Source organism: Erythrolamprus reginae, chromosome 2 (genome assembly GCF_031021105.1).
Source record: "Erythrolamprus reginae isolate rEryReg1 chromosome 2, rEryReg1.hap1, whole genome shotgun sequence".
Taxonomy (NCBI): domain Eukaryota; kingdom Metazoa; phylum Chordata; class Lepidosauria; order Squamata; family Dipsadidae; genus Erythrolamprus; species Erythrolamprus reginae.
This window is the reverse complement of record NC_091951.1, coordinates 60,864,726-60,879,747: the sequence shown is the minus strand read 5'-3', so window position 1 is coordinate 60,879,747 and position 15,022 is coordinate 60,864,726. Positions and strand designations below refer to the sequence as shown.

General features: G+C 36.7%; 1 protein-coding gene across 13 annotated transcripts in view; it reads left to right on the top strand.

The window, feature by feature from the left end:
* The window catches only part of FOXP1 (forkhead box P1), a 780,655-nt gene that overhangs the window by 115,089 nt on the left and 650,544 nt on the right, over positions 1 to 15,022 (top strand). For all 13 annotated transcript variants that reach the window (XR_011557934.1, XM_070738223.1, XM_070738212.1 and 10 more), the window contains exon 3: positions 6,124 to 6,242. The gene's annotated coding sequence lies outside the window, so the exon portion shown is untranslated. The remainder of the gene's footprint in view (positions 1 to 6,123; positions 6,243 to 15,022) is intronic.

Here is a 15,022-nt window from a genome sequence, read left to right as displayed (position 1 = left end):
TGTGCTATATTAGGTTATTTATAATTAGTTGTTATGAGAATCCGTTAAAGTGGCTCTCCTGTCTTTCTTCTCTATTTTTAATACAAAGCTAGTTCTATACAGTGCTGGAATTATTTATTTTTATTTTTGCAGGGATTAAGTTGCATAATTATTCAAAGATTTCTGTTTTCTATATCACCTTAGTCTTTCTCCCTTAATTTGCTAAAGGATAAATATTTTTACCATATAAAGAATGATAAATCTGGGTATCAGAGAGAGTAGACATGGATGATAAATGACTGGGTCCCGCCCCCCCAAAGCAGAGATTCTTGAACAAAACATGAAAAAAAAAATCAGACAAGATTTTCTCTATGGCTGCATTGTTCAAAGACATTTGTAGCCACTCCAGAAAGTGGAAAAGACTATTTGGAAGCCAAATGGCTTAGAATATTACCTGTGTTGCCAGAATGTAGACATTTTAAATACTTCCTCTGTATACTTCTTGTTTGTGTTGGCAACATTAGAAATCACATGAGGCCAGAAGTGCTGTTTGGATGACTTTCCCCAGAGATAAGGAAAACCACAGAGATGTGGCATACTAGCTTTGTATCATTTGCATATTTGGAAATACATTTTGATTGACTAACATGGGTATTGGACACCCATTTTTTATAACACGAAATTCAGTTTATACATATATTGCTTTTTCATTTACTGGCCTTCTGATGTTTCTTTATAATAGCCTACTTAGAACAAAATTACTTTCAGTTGGAATAATAAACTGCTTTATATAAACTTGTCCCACTACTTTCTGTCTCCTTTCTTTCTCTTTTTCTATTTTTATCAATATTGGTTTCATTACCATACCATCTCAGAGCGTTAAATAGAAAGACCCAGCTCAGTTTTCCAGAAGATGTTGCTTTCCAGATATGTTGAGTTATTTTGTAGTTCCAGACGTTGTGGGCTACTCCAGAAAGTGGAAAAGATTATTTGGAAGATTCTTCTTCTATAAAAGATGTTCTACCTGAATTCAGTATTTTGTCAACAAGCCAGTTCAAAAACATTCAATTCTGGAATCATTGGTTAATTCCTCAGACTCCACCTAAACAGAATGCAAACAACCTCATCCTAATTCAATATTTATTTTGTAACACAGTAAAGAAGTCATTCCTGTTCAGGTGCTGTAAGTTTTGAGTGATTTTGATTCTTTTAACTCTGCAGTCTAAAAGGCAAACAAACATTACTGTTTGCTTCATATTCTGCCCCCCCCCCCTTTTTAAAATAACATGCTTTGTTTATGAAGTATTCCAAATGTTAAATTCACTTCCTGGCCCAGCATCTCACTGCATAGAAGAAGGGAATATGAAGATTACCCCAAGTAATCTTCGGACCAGTTAGGTCCCACAGAGTTGGCCTTCTACAGGTTCCGTCAACTAGACAGTGTCGCTTGGCGGGACCGAGGGGAAGAGTGTGGGGGGCCCGGCCCTCTGGAATCAGCTCCCCCTGGAGATTCGTATTGCCCCCACCCTCCTCGCCTTTCGTAAAAGTCTAAAGACTCACCTATGCCGCCAAGCTTCGGGTCATTAGATTGTTCGTCCTGGCCGATGAATGCATAGTGGATTTGTTGATTGAATGGATATGTGTATATTTTAATTGGTTCTTTAGTTTTTAGATGTAACTTTTAATTTTAATTAATTGGATTTTGATGTATATTAGCTTTTTATATGTTGAAAGCCGCCCCGAGTCCTTGGAGAGGGACAGCATATAAATCCAATAAAACTAAACTAAACTAAGCTAATATACTATAGCACAATTGTGTATTTTTGGGAAAAAATGTTTTGTTATTTCCAGCCAGTCACTCTTTTTGGTCTCCACTGAACTAATCATAAACATAAAAATAATAAGAACAAGTTCATTTAGGCTTCTTATTTATTGAATTATTCTAGGAAATAGAAGTTTACCAAATTCTATGCAACAGCTTTACATAAATTTCTTTTCATTAGTGAGATTTGGTGTGTATAACAGCTCAAAATGTAACATTTTGTGGTAAATCTCTTGAAGGTGCTTTCCTGTTATGACTTGGTATGCTATCTATGTTTACTTTCTGTTTCTTAAGAGTAAAAATCTGATGACAAGGGGGAATTGAAGTTTCTTTATACACTGCTCGATAACTTGTTTTGCAAAACAAGGAATCCTATAGCCTGATGAGATGCAAGAATCATAGAAGTAGTTATTATGACATCTTAGCTTGCTTTGCTTTCAGTTCCAACCTAATATCCTTTGACCAAAATTTAGATTACTTTAGTAGGATCCAGTTTATAATAGAACCACTTCTCCTTTAGTTATTAAGTTAGTTTCCAATGAGCAATAGGCAGCAAGAACATGAATTTGTCTGTATTTGATCTGTATTTGTCATTTGCCATAACTTGCTCCAAAACAAGCTTGATCTTCATTCTTTACAGGACAACCATTAATGATATTAAAGTAATATTTTAATTTATTTATATTTCTGAACCTATTTTTGAGGAAGATGTAGGTTTTCAAAGGCATTTTCAAAGTTGTACTACATTGTTTTGTTTTGTTGCTTGGTAGTAGGATTGTTTTGTAAGCAACCTGATGCATTGGCCTGGGGGATACTGCAGCTGCTCCATTCAAGATTCCCTGTAGACATTTGAACAAAGTGGGGATTGTTGAAGATAGAAAGTAAACAAGAAAATAGAGTATATTTGATCATCTTCTAACCTGTTTAAACACACCGGTTGTTTTTGAGGATTGATTCCCAGACATGCACTTAAATTTGATTTGGGGGTTCCACCTGCTCCATGTAATCAGTTGTTTTTTTCAAACAAGTTCTCAACATTAATAAGCTGACTGTTTTCCATCAAGTATATGTCTATATTGTTTATATATACTTTGAGCTGTATGATGATGTCATCTGCTCCCCATTGTATAAAAGTTAATACTATATTTCATATATCTTTAATTTCAGTCTAATACCCTGTTTCCCCGATAGTAAGACACCCCCGATTGTAAGACATATCGGGGGTTTCAGGGGGGTCGGCTAATATAAGCCATACCCCGAAAGTAAGACATATGTCTTACTTTTGGGGAAACGGGGGTATTGCCGGGGGAGGGAGCCCGATGACGTCGCTTCCAAGCTCCCCGTGCGCCCCTCGCCTTCGCCTCGCCTCGCCGCCACCGCCTCTTCCCCGGCTTGGCAAAGCGAAGGACGGCGCTGGTCCGAAGCGAGCCGAGTGGGCGGCTTCTTGCAGTGAAGGCGCTCGTCCCAGCAACCGAGTCCTGCCGAGGCTCGGCTGCAAGCGGCCAGCGAGGCCGACCAGCTCCGAGGCGAGCGGCTGGAGCTGCGCCCTCCTTCGCCCGCCTCCTTTCCGGCAGGCAGGTGGGGCTGCCCAACTGCGCAGAGTGGCTCCTCCCCTCCAGACACACGCTTCCCCGACACGCGTCTGTGGCTCCACGCGTGCACGCCGCTTGGAGCCCTGAGGTTGAACTTGGAAAAGGGCTCACAAGGCTCCTGTCCCGCGGCTGCCCTTCTGGACTCTGGGGAGATGCCTTCGGGAACGCGACCCTTTCAATTTTTTTCCAATGTAAGACATACCCCGAAAGTAAGACGTAGTGGGGCTTTTGGGGGTAAAAAGAAAGTAAGACACTGTCTGACTTTTGGGGAAACACGGTATAATGAGTTGATTGTCCCTTCTACCTGTTTTCCTTCAGTGTTTATTATTTTATTTATTTATTATTTATTTAGTTTGTTGATCATGTACTAGATAACAGGTATAAGTATAAACGTGGATGTGGCAAGGAATGAGTACAAATAAATGGAAACATTAGGAAAGGACGGTAGGCACTTATGTATGTTTCCTTTACAGACCTCTTAGGAATGGGGTGAGGTTCACAGTAGATAGTTTAAGGTTGAAGTTGTGTGGGTTACAATTGTATTTGAATAAACATTTATTATCCTGATCAGAATTAAAGAGCAAGTTTTGGTTATACAGTGAAACTTTCTAAAACTTCAAATTATGGGGTTTATGAGTAACAATTTGAAAAAAAAAACCTATATAAGTTACTCATCAGCATCAGTTTCACTAACAGGTATTTGTCATAAAAGAATCACAGTGCTGGAACAAACCAGTGTATTGGTTTGAGTGGTAAACTGAACATCATTTTATCCCAAGCCTAAAATAGTGTTTTTGTACAAGTCCTGTTAGGCCTCCATTTGGTCAATATTCTCTCTTCCATAGTAGCTAGGTTTACAAATTGTGGTAAATTAAAATTTGTAGGCGAGGCAGAGCCCTTGCGGTAGAGTCAAAGAGGAAGCAGTTTGGAGTTGTTAGGTTAACAAATCCCATCCCCTTTGAGTTTCGTTAGATCTAGTACCAGTTTAGTTCTGACCGTTAGCTGACTTCGTGTATAGGTATGAGCAGTAAATCAGCCTAACTGGAACTTAATGTGTAGTCCTGATTCTTCGTGCCTGACAAAATTTGATGGATATGATTTTGGCTTAGCATATTCAGTGACCCAACCATAGCAGCTTACATCTTTATTAATGGCTTGTAGGAATTAGACAGTGATGGCTTTATTCTATAGACTGTGATTAAACATTCTATGTCTTAGAATGATGAGCTCTATAGAATATAATCTGAGCAACATGCAGTTTGTAGTCATGGTTTCAAGTCTGTAATTTTAATATATTTAATTGGGTCTTTATTTATCTTTTAAAAATGGGAAACAGATGTGGGTGTAAAATAACAAAATTAAACTAAAAGGCAAAATACACAGTTATTTCAACTTGCAAAATTACAGGTAAAACATTGATATGTGGTTTTTTTTAAAAAAACCCTCTAGAAACAAAAGGCATGAGTGTGTTCAAGTTTACTTACCAGCAGGGCTCTTGGTTGGAGTTGAAAGTGTAGAGAAACTACAATTGCAGAGTCTTTATTGAGCTGGAATATGCTGTGAATTACAGCATTCGTATCTGTCATGATGATGATAATAATAATAATAATAATAATAATAATAATAATAATAATAATAATAATAATATAATAATTTATTAGATTTGTATGCCACCCCTCTCCGAAGACTCGGGGCGGCTCACGACAACGATAAAAACAATAGTATACTGGCACAAATCTAATATATATATATTTTTTAAAAACCCTATCATAGTTAAAAACCAAACATCACATACATACCAAACATAAATTATAATAAGCCTGGGGGAAAGATGTCTCAAATCCCCCATGCCTGGCGGTATAGGTGGGTCTTAAGTAGTTTAGGGAAAACAAGGAGGGTGGGAGCAGTTCTAATCTCCGGGGGGAGTTGATTCCAGAGGGCCGGGGCTGCCACAGAGAAGGCTCTTCCCCTGGGGCCCGCCAGACGACATTGTTTAGTCGACGGGACCTGGAGAAGGCCAACTCTGTGGGACCTTATCGGCCGCTGGGATTGGTGCAGTAGCAGGCTGTTCCGGATGGCACAAGGAACCTAATTGGAAGGCATTGTTTAACTGTAGAACTTAAGCATGTAGAATGTGGAATTTGCAATGGGTGGACCATTGCATTCATATCAGTACTGTAGGAGTTGGATTTGATATCATTTTAGTCATTGAATTGACTGGAGGATATGACAGATACAGGGATGACCGTAGAAAGAAGCAAATATCTTCAATGTCACTTCATAAAATTTCTAGCATGTGGAGGCAACTATGACACTGTGGATATTTACTATTGGTTCACTTGCGCACAATGCTTCTGCGCATTCACAGAAGCGTGCCAGGTAGTTGGGCGGAGCATCCCACTGCCAGTGCTAACGGTTCTCAGAACTGAGTTGAACTGGGAGCAACCCAACACTCAATAAATCTGTAACAATAATTTTACTAGATATCAAAGTAAGGAAGCACTGGATTAGACTTTGGCTAAGTTTCCACTACTGTAAGTAAGATTGAAATTATTATTCTTTTTTCTGCCTTAATTTTAATATATGAAGATCTTTAACATTTTGGTTCTATTTATTGAAAGGGAGCGAAATGGTATATTTCAACTTTGCAGAAGAAATATGTTACAGTTATGTTTCTCTTGTCTCAGAAAAAGAATTATTCCACTGACATATTGGTTTTCCTTGTTTCAGCATTCCGTGGACCATTTTTCAGAGGGATTTTTGTTTGTGAATATGCTTGAAAGGAAAGGGGGCGAATCCCTTGCAAGATATTCCCAGCCATGAATGAATAATTTCCAGAAGGAAAAGTGGTGAGTCAGTAATATAATGACAGAAATGTGAAAAACTTGGCAAACATTGGAAAATGTCTGATAATTTTATTCTTATCCCCCCAAGAATATTGTTGGATATATATGTACAATATGTGTTTAATTTTATTATTTACAGGAATTAAAAACTTTTGGAAAAAGTATTGTTTTTTTAAAAAAGAAGAAATATTATATGATAATAAATATAAAAGAAATATAATGCTGTTTTGTAATCATATGTATGAGGAAAAATACTATGTTTCCTGGGCAAGTGCTAATAATGTGTAAAAGTATAATTGCAATTTGTACAAATCTTTACTTTCAAAATCATGAGGGCAAAAATTAAATATCAGCCTAAGAAGAAACAAAATTGTGAGCAGTGAAAAGTCACAAAATAGATTGAATATACATTTCCTAAACACAAAACATATATGCAGAGTTCTGTTTTCTGATTGTTGCAGTCTCTTTTATTAATGTGTATACATCTAGAAGTTTAACTTTCACGACGTGTTTGATTTCTTTTAAAGCTTTATTTTTCCATCTTGTCAAATGGATAAAATTAAGAGAATGTAGTGTTTTGGAGTTTTGTGTTTTTGTAGCTTACATTTCTAATGGTAACGCTTATTAAAATATTGTAAAATAAATTGAGGTATTAAATACTATGAAAATGAATATTGTATATATTTTGAATTTTATCAACATTTTACTTCTATCCTAAATGAGATAAAAATGAAATGAAAAGACAGCGAAATATGGTTTACACCAATGCACTGCGCACATATTGCCTTTAGTTTTTTCAACTTCTCAATTCTCTTTTTAAAAATCAAATCAAAGAGCCTCAGTGGCGCAATGGTTAGAGCACAGTACTGCAAGCTACTTCTGCTGATCTCCAGTTGCCAGCAGTTTGGCAGATCGAATCTCAGTAGGCTCCAGGTTGACTTAGCCTTCCATCCTTCTGAGGTGGGTAAAATGAGGACCCAGGTTATTGGGGGCAATATGCTTGCTCTCTGTGAATCTCTTAGAGAGGGCTATAAAAACACTGTGAAGTGCTATAAATTCCTTCCAATCACAAAATTCTTGATATTCACCTTCCTCCAGAACACCTACTTTTCTTTACTTTGCATGTTTGCTTTGCAGTAATGCTCATAATTTTCTCTATAAGGTTAATATACTTTTCATTCTGATCACACTTTAATATTCAATTCACATTCATTCAGTAGTTGTTGATTGTTTACCTTTTTAAAATGTTTTTGATCTAAGCGTTAATAACCAAATCAAAAATAGTTCATTGCTGTCCCATTTGATTTGGTTATTAATGCTTTAATATTTTGATATTTTCAAAATATCAAAATATTAAAGCATTAATAAGCAAATCAAAAATAACTCATTGTTGTCCCAGTGTGGTTAAAGGGAGAGGATACATACAGACACATTGACAACCTATGTGAGCATCCACACATATTGTCCCAGTGTGTCCTTGTTGCAAACAGATGTTTCACTGTGCATGTGCATATGTCTATGCAGTACTGCTCTTCAAACTCTCTCTTTATCTCTCTCTCACACACAGAGGCACCTCCCCCCATAGATTGCTAATAAAAGTAATTGTAGGAAGGTCCAAAGGGTTCTGTGCAACTCCTTTATATTAGAAAAAGTGTGTTTTTGACCTTCAAAATACCAGAATACTAAGTTGTGTTACAAGATACATTATATACAGTAGGTTGAATAAATAAAAATAATACTGTAAGCACTCAGAAGACTGCTATAATTATGATAAATATCTATGATATACAGAAACATATGAGATCTTGGTATGCTTCTGATTACTGTTCAGTAAATGCACCACACCCTCCTCTATGGGATTTAGATTAGATTTTCAAACTTTTCAAGCTGTGGAACCTGTTTGTTTAAAAAAATATCCCTGACCAAGAGGCAAATTGACTGTGCTTAACTCAAGATTTTGTTTGTTTTTGCCCTTAGGTCTATCATGAAACTCCATTTGGTTTTTCATGCAAAACACAGTTTGAAAAATCCTTAACTTGCATCTATTCCCTCTACTTTGATAGAATTCTGTAGCCAATAGATTGCTTGAGCTACAGCATACTGCCCTGCTTTTTGCTTTTACTTTGACCAGTTTTTTTAATGTTTGTAGGTCTCAGGTTTTACCTGAACCTGCTGAGGTCCCCTTTTGTATATGGCATAATAAGAAGATGCACTTGAGAAAATGTTATATATATATTGAGATCTATTGAGAATAATGTCACATCAGATCAGATTTCTTATATTGTATAATGAAAGAGAAACAGAACAGTGGACAGACAGCTAGAAAATGGAGGGAATAGAAAGTTTCAAAGAAAAAGAGATACATTAACTCAAATAAATAGAAGTACCTAGATAAGAAGATTTCATTGCTTTAAGACGGGAATGTTAATGAACAGGAGTATAACATTTTCTACAAGATGTTTAGAATTTTAAAGAATGAATGTATTGTTTTAATTTGCAAATACAGTGGTACCTCGAGATACGAGTTTAATTCGTTCCGGACCTGGGCTCTTAAGTCGAGCAGCTCTTATCTCGAACGACTTTTCCCCATAGGAATTAATGTAAATAATTTTAATTGGTCCCAGCCCTCAAAAAACTCACAAAGTTAGTCTAAATTATGCAGAAAGACATGTTTTTAATGAAGAAATGTACATGTACATATAAATGAATAATGAAGTTTCTTTCACTTAACTTGTAAACTTTCTTAAACTTTTAAATTTACATATGTTCAACTTCTCTGCCACCCAATCCTGTAGGACAGAGGTCCCCAACCCTTTTTGCACCAGGGACCGGCTTTAAGTGATCAAGAGAGGAATGGGTGAATGAATGGACGGAGGGTGGGAAGGAAGGAAGGAAAGAGGGAAGGGACAGGAACAGAGGAAGGAAGCAAGGAAACTTATGAAAGGGGAGAGTAAGAGAGGAATGAGTGAAGGGAGGGAGGGAGGGAAGAAGGTGGGAAGGAGAAAGAAAAGAAGAAATAGAGGAAGGGAAGGTAAAAGAGAGAAAGAAAAAGAGCAAGAAAGAAAGAAAGAAAGAAAGGGGGAAGGGACAGGAACAGAGGAAGGAAGCAAGGAAACTTATGAAAGGGGAGAGTAAGAGAGGAATGAGTGAAGGGAGGGAGGGAAGAAGGTGGGAAGGAGAAAGAAAAGAAGAAATAGAGGAAGGGAAGGTAAAAGAGAGAAAGAAAAAGAGCAAGAAAGAAAGCTGCAAGCACCCCCCCCCCCGAGCTCCCCAGGCTGGCTGCAACCTTTTAAAACGCGCGCCGCTTCGCAGCTGTCTCCTGAAGCCGAACGCGGAAGTTAGCGTTTGGCTTCAGGAGACAGCTCCTTGGCGCTTGTATCTCGAATTTGGGCTTGTAAGTAGAACAAAAATATCTCTCCCCTCCCAGCTCTTATCTCGAGTTGCTCTTAAGTAGAGCAGCTCTTATGTCGGGGTTCCACTGTAAAGCATTTCTATGGTTAAGTGTCAAATTTTCTTTGAGGGCAGCTTAATACATATACTTCTTATCCTGTAACCTTCCTTGTATAGTTGTGAATAAGATTATAGTTTGATGTTCCCAAATGATGAGAATTTGTATATTCCTATATCAATCATATGGTTCTTTATCATAGCACACACAGATGACTGATTCAGCTGGATTCAATAACTTCTTTATAAACATAGTAATATGTGTGTACAGTACCACAAGCAGGAGAGTTAGCACACAGAAAGGGCTGAGAGTACAGAGTGGGCACAGAATGGATTGAGCCACGCCCAGCCTTAAGCTTAAGTTTTCAGTTTCGATTCTCTGCACAGACATAGAAGTGTTTATCTCTCATAGTTGCTTATAGTTGTTTATCTCTCATAGTTGCTATGCCTATTCATTGGCTGACCTTGTTAACATAACTCTCCCAGTCATGGATATTTTAACATTCTTACAGTTAAAATCCAATATCATTTATTCTTTGTCCTTGGCCTTTATTAATTGCCAGTGCAAGAGACAGCCTTTTAATAACCTTAGCCAGAACTGTTTTCATGTAACTTAAATTCATGATTACATGTACTTCAGATCATGATAGAAAATAACTTGTGGTCTTTGTCTACATAACCTTTTTGGCTACTTGAGGAGGAATGTCATGTCCCTATTCTCCTCCCAGTCCTTTCTTCTAAAGGTTAAACATATGCATTTCAGTCAGATTCTGCTCTGAATGACTTAATTTTCTGTTCTACTCATTCCTCTTACCCTTCTTAACACCTGGTCCAGTTGGTCTGAATTCTTCTTAAAATGCAGTGCTCGCAACTGGCTGTGGTACTCAAGGTCAGTTCTAACAAGTACAGGATATAATTTCTGTTCTGATTAATTTTTTATGTGTTTAAAGTACTTGTAATCTATTTTGATAGGTAATCTGTTTTGAGGTAAAGAAATTTAATCAATTTCATCTGTAATTATTTTCACTCTTCCCTATCTTCCAAATACAAAGACTGAACACTTCTGTGCTAATACTGAAAAGAAGTCAGTCTTCTGATATTACTGTAGCCCATTGATAAACCACCCAAGTAAACTTATATTTTTTTTCCTTTTTCTTCAATATGAAACTTTCTTTTAGGAGGAAGGATGCAATTTTAACAATTTAATATATTCAGTGTAATATGTTTTATAAGCCCAGTATTCTTGATCCCAGCTATTTTGCTTTTCCTCCTAACACAATGAACAAAATATTGGGGCGGAAATATGGATCTTGGCTGCCATTATAAAGAACAGCTAGATTTCATAAACAGTGATGAATGTTGACAGCTGCCTATCATACTGTATAACATCCTGTATAGCACATGAAGACAATGTCAACTTACATTTTATCTCTGAAATAATTTCAAAGTATTTATTTGCTTCCTCTTGAGTCCTTAACCTAATTCAAGTAACATAATTGGGTGAATATTATTCCATATACCTAATTGGCCAGTTGCCAGAATGGGAAACCATTGTCGGATTTGATGATGATCAGAAATTAACATGACATTTGCATGGTGTTAATGGAATATATTAATAATGTAATTCTTGACTGTAAGAAATAACTCATCCCCCCCTCCCCTCAACCTGAGATCAGCAAGATAGACTGCAGAAATGGTGAAATGTTCCCATCAGGCTGTTCCCAGCAATGGCTAGTCAGTCTCTATTTTAGTTGTTTTAACTTCTTTAGGCAAAGTTGTAATGTTTCTCAGTTGATTATGACAAATGTCATTTAAAAACCTGGCCAATAAAAAGTATGATTAAATTGCAATAATATTTAATTTAATAAAGAGGATGTAACAATATATTTAACAAATTCTGCTGAAATTTGACAGCTTATTCTGATAAGTTTGTAAAAAGGTTTCAGTTAGCAATTCCCAGGCATTTTCACCTGATCCCTATACTAAAATTTCAAAGATCTCTGACACTTGATTACTATCATATCATACAAACTGCAGTTCTTGAAAGGACATTCCAGAAAATCTCAAATAATTAAAGCCTTTGCTACTGTAAGTCATAAATCAGAAGCTGCTGAAACAACAACCCTTCTCAACTGTCAAATATTCTGAGATCTGTAACAAATTTATTTTACCTTCATGATTAGTTCAATATCCAATCTGTGCTGATTCTTTTTATTTTAATTATTTTTAACCATGATATGCTCTTTCTTACAAGGTAGAATAGAATAGAAATCTTTATTGGCCAAGTGTGATTGGATACACAAGGAATTTGTGTATGGTGCATAATCTCTTAGTACACACACAAGCAACAAAGTGATACATCATAAATTAGAAGATACAACCAACAAGTGATAGATAGTCATAATATACCAATAGGAGAGGTATTAGGAAAGGTGAGAAAGATAATAATAATACAGTTACTACTACTAGATGATTAGTTATCCTTAGGCATAAGATAATACCATGCATATTATGTATGCAGAGTGATGGTGTGGAGGAAAATATTGTCTTCATGTGTAGTTGTTTTGGCATGCAATGCCCAATGGTGGTACCCTTATGGGAGAAGTTGAAACAATATATGCCCAGGATGTTAGGAGTCTGTGACAAGAGCTTATTAGGAACAGCTTGAAACTTTCTCCAAATTTAGTAATAACAATATTAGTTAATCGTTTTTTAAAATCTATAATTACAGTGATCTTGTCACCAAAGTTTTAGTGTTAATAATCTCAGTGTTCAGGGCAATTTATTTGAATTAAGAAAGTTTCACCTGTGTTGGATATTTTAAATTTATCTCTCATTCAATTTTGTTTTATTAATCTTACTTTATCTTTTATTTAGATCTTTTATGTTTGTCCAGCTAAAATATCATGTTTAACTTTTGTAACTTTTGTGCACTTTAGGTAGATCTGGATTCTTAGGGCAGGGTGTTCACATACCTTAATTATAGTAGTTAATATATAGCAAAATTATAAAAGCCCAGTCTAGCATAATACTAATGAAGAAGAAAAATAATAGGTCCCCAAAGAAACCAGCATGGCTGCATAAAGAACTCTGTGACAAATTGAAAGACAAAAAGGATAAGTATAAAAAGTGGAAAGAAGCGGAAATAACTAAGGCAGAATACCAGCAAATAGCCAGAGCCTTTAAAGATGAAGTGAGGAAAGCTAAGGCTCAAAATGAACAAAGGCTTGCAACGAAAGAATAGGTAACAACAAAAAAGCTTCTTCTAACATATTAAAAACAAGAAAAAAGTCAAGGAAACAATTGGTCCATTGCAGGGAGAAAGTGGCAAGGAGGTAACAAGTAACAAGGAGAAAGCAGAGTGAGTGTTTTTTTTGCATCTGTCTTTACACAAAGGGAAAAAACAGTCAAACCTATCAAAAACAACATCACACAAAACATATCAGGTACACAAGTTAATATAGGGAAGAAAATGTTAAGTGAACATCTGTCTACCCTAGACGAGTTCAAATCACCAGAAACAAGTGTATTAACCCCAAAGTTCTGAAGAAACTGACCAATGAGGTCTCAGAACCATTGGACTATATCTTTCAAAGATCTTGTAGGACTGGGGAACTGCCAGAGGACTGGAAATGAGCTGATGTAGTTTTCATCTTCAAAAAAGGGGAAAAAATAGATCCAGGAAACTACAGATCTATCAGCCTGACCTCAATACCATGGAAAATTCTGGAAAAGATAATCAAGCAATAATCAATGAACATCTAGAAGCAAACCAATTAAAAACCAAAAGCCGACATGGGTTTGTCAAAAACAGATCATGCCAGACTAATCTTATTGCATTCTTTGACAAAATGACAAAATTATTGGACTAGAGGAACACTGATGATTTAATTTACTTGAACTTCAATAAGGCATTTGATAAAGTAAACAATGACCTAATACTAGATAAAGTAGAAAAATGTGGATTAGATAGCAGCACCACCAGATGAATTCAAAACTGGCTCACCAACTGCACTTTATGTGTAGTGCTCAATGGAACTGCATCTAAATGGAGGGAAGTATACAGTGGAGAACCCCAAGGCGCCGTTTTAGGCCCAGTACTCTTCAACATCTTCAAAAATGATTTGGATGAAGATATAGATGGAGAACTCATCAAATTTGCAGATGACACCAAATTGGCAGGAATAGCTAATTCTCCAGAAGATAGGCTCAAGATATAGAAGGATCTTGACAGACTTGAACATTGGGCACTATCAAACAAAATGAAACTCACTGCTGAAAAAAACTAATGTTCTACATTTAGACAAGAAAAACAAAATGCACAGGTACAGTATATGTAGCGCCTTGCTCAACAGTAGAAACTGTGAGAGGGATCCTGGAGTCCTAGTGGACAACCATTTAAATATGAACCAGCAGTGTGCAGCACGTGCCAAAAAAGCCAACACAGTTCTAGGCTGCATTAACAGACAGATAGAATCAAGATCACGTGAAGTGTTAATACTACCATATAATGCCTTGCTAAGGCCACACTTGGAATACTGCATTCAGTTTTGGTCACCATGATGTAAAAAGGATGTTGAGACTCTAGAAAGAGTGCAGAGAAGAGCAACAAAGATGATTAGGAGACTGGGGACTAAAACATATGAAGAACGGTTGTAGGAACTGGGTATGTCTAGTTTAATTGAAATAAGGACTACAGAAGACATGATAGCAGTGTCCCAATATGCCACAAAGAAAAGGGAGTCAAGCTATTCTCCAAAGCACCTGAGGGTAGGACAAGAAACAATGGGTGGAAACTAATCAAGGAAAGAAGCAACTAGAACTAAGGAGAAAATTCCTGACAGAACAATTGATCAGTGGAATGGCTTGCTTCCAGAAGTTGTGAATACTCCAATACTGGAAGTTTTTAAGAAGATGTTTTAAGAAGATGGATAACCATTTGTCTGAAGTAGTGTAGGTTCTCCTGCCCAAGCAGGGGTTGGATTGGAAGACCTCCACGTTTCCTTCCAACTCTGTTATTATTATTATTATTATTATTTATTTATAAACATCATTCTCCATGGCATCCTTGGGAAAGTCCAAGATGAGTAGCTCTAGTCCTCTAGTTCTATGACAGAGTAGAATTTCTGAGGACCGCCTCCCTGTCAACAATCCCCACTTCTTCATCTCAGTCCAAGCTCTTCTCCTGTGCACTGCTAAGAACAGTGAGATTAACAGTGAGATTTGCAAGATGAGGTTAACATGGGTTAATCTCATCGGTTGTCATGGGGACTGAATTAATTGATTGAATTAAACATGCCCTCTCTACTCCACCAGCTGTGAAATCCAGTTTTAAA